At 54.4% G+C, this 7,672-nt stretch overlaps 1 protein-coding gene across 3 annotated transcripts in view; it reads right to left on the bottom strand.

The window, feature by feature from the left end:
• Positions 1-7,450, bottom strand: part of LOC105191753 (GATA-binding factor C) — a 92,965-nt gene extending 85,515 nt beyond the window's left edge. For all 3 annotated transcript variants that reach the window (XM_011155396.3, XM_025303470.1, XM_025303469.1), the window contains exon 1: positions 6,691-7,450. The gene's annotated coding sequence lies outside the window, so the exon portion shown is untranslated. The remainder of the gene's footprint in view (positions 1-6,690) is intronic.
• Positions 7,451-7,672: the final 222 nt, after the last annotated feature.

Genomic DNA, 7,672 nt, shown 5'->3' with positions numbered 1-7,672 from the left:
ATACACACGAAAAACGCGGCCGCGATAAGGCCGATAACCGCGAATTGCGACACGCATATCCGATTAATTTTGATTGCCGGACTATCGAGATTTTTCCTGTTGTTATTATTAATGTATTATGCGCCGCACGCTGCGTATTATACATTGCCCTCCGTTGCTTTCTCTCCCTCCCTCTCTCTCTCTCTCTCTCTCTCTCTCTCTCTCGTACTCGCTCTCTTTCTCTTACGTGGACATTCGGTTGCGTCACGCGATAACGCAGGCCGATAATGCTGACGCGTGCACACGCAGTTATCGTTTCCGATCGATCTCGCGGTTTCGCTGGAATTTTTTCTTATTCCACACTCTCTCGGGACGGAAAGTCGTGAATGCCGACACAAGAGAGAGAGAGAGAGAGAGAGAGAGAGAGTGTGTGTTCCAGTTGCGGTAATTAGACGCGGCGAAATATAAAATATCGACGACGTGCGCGTTCACCTTGTCGTGGCCGGCGATCGAGGAGGCGCGTTCCGACGTTATCGCCGAAAAACCGCCGGCGACGATAATCGCGGGGCCCCGATCGATCACAGATATATCTAAATTTGAACAGATCAATCATGCGGTATCGCGCGGCACGATCGCAAGACGAGCGGCGCGATTACTTTTCACACCGCGGAGATATCTCTTCACGATCGGGAATAATATTTTTTTCGGCAATATAAATCACACCGAGCGCTCTTTATTTTTATCGTAGCCCGCCCCGCGCGCTCGCGCCAACACTCCATTCGAGCCATTAAGCGTGCTCGAGATATTTACCGACTCGCGGACACGCGTGTATATTTTTCCCGTCGCGTTTCGACGTGTTCGACAATTTACCGATGCAAATACGCAAAAAACTCGCCTCCTCGTCCGCAGGACTGTAGATATACCCTCACGGAGACCCTCTTTCTCTCCTCTCTCTCTCTCTCTCCGTCGTCTCGTCGTTTACGCCGCGGGGGAGATACGCTCTTTCGTAATTTCACCGGCCGAAAATTAGGGCCGACTATACATAATTCCGTAATCTAAGAGAAGAGGGACACTCGATCCCGCCAGATCGATAATCCGAATCGAGAGCTTGACCGATAGATCAGCCGCACAGAGATCGCGAGCCAGATCTCACCGACCTGATAATCGCGATAACGAATACCCCCGGGCTAGATAACCGCCACGAATGTGCGTCCCGTAGACTTTAAACCGAACCGGGAGATTACGCGCCGCTCAAGGATAACGCGCGAAAATGGGGGAAGGGCTCGATCGAAAAACAATTCGGCGGGCGTTCTCATGACGACGACGACGACGACGACGACGACGACTCGCTTCCTAGACCGACGTCGCGTTACGTGTCGCGTGTGTGTTACACACGACGGCCGACGGCCGACGACCGTGAGGAGGAGAAACAGGTTCGGGGAAATTGGAGCGCGTCCGAAGAAATAATCACACGGCCGATAAGCACTCGGTATTATTCAAACGTTCGCGTATACACCGTGGCGAAAATTATTTCACGGCGATCTGTCGTCGCGGAGGGCAAGAGTGACGTTGCGCGGTGTTGTCCGTCGACACGACGGATTTCCTTCGCGCCGCGGTTTCTCGTCGGAAATCGCCCGATCGTCGCGAGCGGAATGAAGCGCGCGCGACAGTCAAAGGTCGGAGATCAACCGCCTCTCCTGCTCCTTTTCTCTGTTTCTTGGAAAAAGTACATCGGTATAAAGCAACACTCGCGCGGTGTCTCTCTCGCGAAAATTCGATAACGCGTACGTGTGTGCAGGTGCGTGCTCGAGCCGGCTCGACTCTTCGCCTGCCGAGCGACCTCGCTCCTTCTCTTCGAGTCCTGCGAACGTTAGCGATTGAGAATCTTCATGGAACCGCGATTCTAACGAACCTTATCTGCCCCGAGTTACGTCACTGTGTATCCACTCGCTCGACGAAACTCCATCGGCGCGTGCTTCTCGATCACGTATCACGGCTAATCTTATCGAGAAATTCGTTAATCTCGTCAAACTTCTCGAGAGCGGCGGCGACGACGCGTCAACACTGGCGCGAGAATCATGTCGCCCGAAGTCGCGGGTCGCCGCGACCTCGCGGGAGGGTCGCGTAAAAATCGAGCTTCGACGACGACGGCGAGCCGTGCGCAAATCTCCATGTGCAACGCGAATATCCCGGGACGCTCCCGGAATCGAGTCGTCTCGACTCGTGGAGTGCGAGAGCGAATTTAGCCGCGACGATCCTAGATAACATTTCAGTCTCCGAAGGACTAGCCGGCGGATAACCGAGCTAGCCTAGTGTCCTGAGTTACAAAAGGACGCGAGACGTACGACGATTACAGAGCCACCATAATAATGCATGCGCGACATTTTCTGGCTTTTGCACTTTCCGCAGCATGCAATCCCGTTCCAAACCCTAACGTACGCGCGTCGCTCGTCCCGTTGTGAAAAAGTATCGGATTATTTCAACGCGAGCGGCACATTTCTCTCGATCACTGTCGTCCCCTCGCGTGTCCATCCTCCTCCTCCTCCTCCTCCTCCCGGACACCGTCAAACGGACTCCGTCGCGACGAGCCGCTTCGACAAGCGAGACGATGCACACGCACACGCACACGCCTCACGCGACGAAACGTTTTCGAGCGACGACGCGACGTTATTGGGATCCCGCCGTCTGAAAGCCGAACGATCGGATTTACCGGCGAGAAACACGATTTCTAATGGCGAGAGAGCCCCGATATAGAAGCCCAAACCAAACACCCCTCTCTCTCTCTCTCTCTCTCTGCCGGCGCGTCGCTCGCACGCCGTGGAAACCGCCACGGGGGTGGAAAGAATGAAAGCAACGGTCCGTGACACGCGCTGTCACGCGGCAATGGAAAAATAAGAGAGGTGAGAAAGGCGTCATCGCCGAGTCGCTGAGTCCGGCGGCTGAAGATTCGTCAAAGCGGCTTCTTGCACGGTGATCCTCCTCTCTCGATCGGCGACACGACGATGGCGATGGCGATGGCGGCGGCGGCGGCGGTCGGAGCCCGAGAGAGCCGCGCGCCGACGGATCGGGAACGAAACAATCGCGAGTCGCCGGTAACGCGATACCACCGGGCCACATGGGAACGAGCAGAGAGAGAGAGAGAAAAAAAACAAGTTTCGAAGGTCGAAAGGACATTGGCCGACAAACAAGTGACACACTCGCGACGGAATGACCGAGAGAGTGACGCGCTCAAGGCCGGAGCGGATTTTGAAACGGGCGGCGAAAGGCGCGCGCGAAACGGCTAACGACGCGTCTCTTTGTCGGTTCAAGCCGCGCGTTCAAACTGGAGTTTCGCGTATGAGCGGGAGAGAATCCGCCCCGTTCGCCGAAGCGGCCTACCGAAACGTCGCGGACAATTCACGAGCGAGTAAAATATCAGTCGATCTTCGGGCGGAATCGCTGATAAACTTCGACACAGTTGATAAACGCCTTCGAGTTAGAAGCGAAAGAGTCGGATTTTTCTACGACAGCCGGCTGGCGCATTCGGGTAGATTCACACAGTACGACAGTAAAGACCCAAAGTGGGCGGACATAAGTCGGGTATAAGCAAACTTTAGAGAGAAAGAGCGAGAATAATATAAAAGATAGAGAAATGACGGGTTGACAAAATAGTGGTTGAAACACGCTCTCGGGACCGGGTGCCGACTAGGGTTGCCAACTGCCCGGTTTTGACCCGGACTGTCAGGTTTTCAGAAATCTTGTCCAGTGTCCGGTTAATAAGTCAAATTCCGGACGTCATATGTCATATGTTTTTAAGTTTTATCCAATCAATGGAACGAGAGAGTTCAGATTTTAGCAACGTTTCTCCGTTTCAAGCGCCTACAAACGACCGAGCGCCACGAAAGGCCATCTAGTGGATGATCTGCCGCGATCATCATTCCATATATATTAAAAAAGTAATAGTTTATTATTTTATTCAATCAAATCTTGTTTATAAAATCGCTCGGAAATTAATATCGTAAATAAATTCTTGTCATATTTTGTATTTAATGTAACGTTACGATTATTATTTCTGTCCGGTTTAGTCCGCTTTGGGTTTGTTACCAAAGAAGGAACGTCCGGTAATTTTAACTTTTGGATTTGGCAACCCTAGCGCCGACGGAACATTGTCATCTGCGATTATTCCTACCAGCCTAAAATGCACCTGCGCGACCACGATTCGCAGCAAACAAGTGAAAATGCAAAAACGGTACCTGCAAATCGCCAATTACGCGGCGCGCGCGAGCCGTCGGCCGATGTCCACCCTCGTTTCGCGTTCCCCGCGAACAAGCCCCGAAAGGACGCCCCCGCGCGCGTCTTTGTGCGCCCTGCGTGAGCGAGTAAAGAGGATTTATCTCCGCGGCTCTTCGAGACCTGCGAGAGATCAAAGAGAGCAGAGAGAGAAAGGGAGAGAGGGAGAGAGAGTAAGCGGATTTTGAATACACGTGAAAACGGGTGGGTGGGCGCCGTCGGTAGTCCCAACTGCGACCACGAGCGTTAAAAAGCTCCCTGGAAGCTGTTTTTATCGGTATCGGATAATTTAGCGGACGAAGCGAATGGAACGTGCTTTTTCACGTCGACTCTCGGGGTTTGCGCACGCAGATTATCTTCGCACGACGCGTCCGGATCCGAGAGGCTGAGAGATCGAAGCAATTCGCTTCGGAAAGCGTAATAAAAACGGCGGCTCGACGGCTGCCCTTAAGGAGAGCTACCAACGACGACGATTATACTCCCTGTCTCTCGACGAGAGAGATAAAAGAGCCAAACTGGCGGAGTTTTATCGCCGATGCGAAACGCACGACACGAACTAACGCGGCTTCTAACGACGACGATGTCGGAAACGAGGCGCGATCGCGCGATAAGTCGTCGGCGCGTTGTAAATACTCGCGCCGGACAGCCGCGCAAATATTCGCCGTAATTAAAAGAAAAAAAAAAAAAAAAAAAAGCCGCGCGTGCGTCGCATTCGGCGAACCCCACGGCGAATTTTACGACGGCGGGATCTCGCGAAATTTTTATCGAGAGAGAAAGAGAGAGAGAGAGAGAGAGAGAGAGAGAGAGAGAGAGTGAGAGAGAGAAACAGAAAATCCCCCCGCGAGGTTGGAAATTTTACGAGACAAAGAAACGACGTGCGCGTTTTCCCTCGTCGCGTCGAGGGTAAAAATCCCTGGCGAGAAAAGTCGACCAAAGTCGACCCCGCTTGTTCTGTCTTCCCGCTTCACAAACCTCGCGTATGTCGCATTGTTCTTCCAGATTCCCGATAATTCCGGTAAGCTAAAATCAAGTGACGAGAAGAACATGCCACATGAGGATATTCGTCTTAGAGCTCACTCGCGATCGAACGATTCGTCGACGATTTACCTCGTAAAATGTGCCACAGTCGAAGCGAAGTGTTATTTTTACGTTTCTAACGGTCCTCGAGACGGTTCTTTTATTGTCCTTTATTGTGAAAGGGCTCCAGCTAAGAGAAGACACACTTGATGTGCGCCGAAAATCGCTCGCTTTCATGAGGAATAATGTCGACCCGCTCTCTCTCAACGGGTGACGGGCGACAACAAGCTAGTTTAACACCGATAGAGCGTCTATCCAATCGAGTCACCAACTACCTGTGCCGTCGGCAGGCAGCCGTCTAGCTACCTCCGCTTTAGAATTTAGCTATCTCGTGCCGAACGCGCGCACGAGCCCAATTTGGCAATTTGGACAAAATCACCGATCAGCCTCATCGCGAGGGTCTCATTATTACGCGCGAGGCGTCGCGAGAGAAACGCAATACGTCAATACCGGGTAACGGCCGACGATAATCGCCGCATCCTCTGCGGCCACGGGAGCTCCGGAGAATACCGCATTTTGTGTGACTCACGTTACCTCGCGCGACGGGTCGATCCTCGCCCTGCCAGGAGTCCTAATTGCCAACGCATCGTCGACGGGAGTCTAATCCGCCAAGATTCGGGAGAACATGGCGTAGGCCGGCGGACGGAAGGTTGCGGCTCTCGGCTAACTTCAGAGCGCATCCGGTATCCAATAGGAATGGTTTATCTTCCGACGAGAACAAGCCTTCCTATTGGATGCATGGATGCGTTATGAAACTCACTGACACGCAACCGCAACCCTTTTGCCGCTGATTACGTGCCAATTTCTCTCTCTCTCTCTCTCTCTCTCTCTCTCTCTCTCTCTCTCTCTCTCTCACTCTCTCTCGCGTAACAAACGCATCCATCTTTGCTTCTCCTACGTTAACTTTACGTCCCATCTTCTGCCATTAAACTTTTCTCTTACTATGCAAGCGCTTGAGAAACGAAACTCGACCTCCATTTCCTATACGTTCACCTTAGACCCCGCGCGCTAATTCGAACAGTGTCGCGTCGAGAGGCGACAACTCGTCTACCGTTTAATATTCCGCCGCGATCTCGCGAGGCATCGATCAATATCGTTCGCGCGCCGCGATTGGCCGGGACTCGCGCGATCGCTCGCGCGGCTGTTGGCAGTGCTTCGCGCCAAAAATTCAGAACCGAGACTCGCATAGAGGACGACGAAACGAGACGTTCGCGGCGTCTCGCGCGAGCGTCCCGCCGCCGAGAGACGCTCTCACGACGCGGCGCGAAGAGAGAAGGAAAGAGATCAAGCGACACCGCAAGTCTCGCCGGCGTAAAGCACAAGCGAGACTACAATTTCCGAACCTAACCCGCCCTGTGCGCTTACCTTATCTCCGGCGGCAATCCCCGGCTGATAACGCGACGGCTAGTTTGTGTACGCTTCGCGGAGGTGGGAGATATCGTTATCACTAAGGTAGCACCAACACACTGCACCGTACACACACACAGCACATGGTGGCGTCCGTGGAGTTTCGCTCCGGCGGTTGCTTCGGTCCGAAACTGCCGGACTGCCCTGGCTGGCCGGCTGGCAGCCTACAGGTGACTGAATAAATGAGCGAGAGAGCAGGTCCGATTGAGACGAGACTTTCGCTGCTTCTTTCCTCCCCTTTCTCTCTCTTTTCGCGCGTCTCCACACACGCCGCGTATCGTCCGGGAAAAGCGAGCGATGACGACAACGCAGTTGTCCTGTCACCGGTGTGATTCAGATCACGCGAACGCGTTGGCGCCGCTGCGCCAATCCGAGATGACGTTCAGCCCGCCTCCGCGACGCTCCTTGTGTGTCGTCGTCCACCTCCGCCGTCGCCACCACAGCACACGCGAGACAAGATTCGTTCGTCCGTTCTCTGAGCGCACGACAGAGTCCCCCTTCGTCCGTCGCTTACTTCGCGTTTCTCTCTCTCTCTCTCTCTCTCTCTCTCTCTCTCTCCCCTTTCTGTCGCGACGCCACGAGAGAGACCGTGATGGAGGCAGAAAGAGATGCGGCTGAGAAAGTCCTGCTTGAGTTTTTTCAAAACGCACGCGCGCGCGCGCGAACTCAAGTCGATGCGACTGACGTGGCACCCGGCGCGGAACTAAGCGCACGAAAACACAGCGCCGCTCGAGCCCCCACGTTCGAGCGTGCTCGGCCGCCTCCGCCGCAGCTCGGTCGAGCTCGCTGGAAAGCGACGACGCCCCCCGAGCCGGCCCAACCTACTCACGGGCGTTAACTGCCCCCACTGCCCCCACGCTGAGCTACCCTGCCGCCGTCGTCATCGCCGCCGCCGCCGCCGCCGCCGCCGCCGTCACCGCCGCCACCGCCGCCACCGCCG

The sequence above is a fragment of the Harpegnathos saltator genome, unplaced genomic scaffold (assembly GCF_003227715.2).
Source record: "Harpegnathos saltator strain DR-91 unplaced genomic scaffold, Hsal_v8.6 scaffold55, whole genome shotgun sequence".
Taxonomy (NCBI): Eukaryota; Metazoa; Arthropoda; class Insecta; order Hymenoptera; family Formicidae; genus Harpegnathos; species Harpegnathos saltator.
This window is presented reverse-complemented; position numbering and strand designations above follow the sequence as displayed.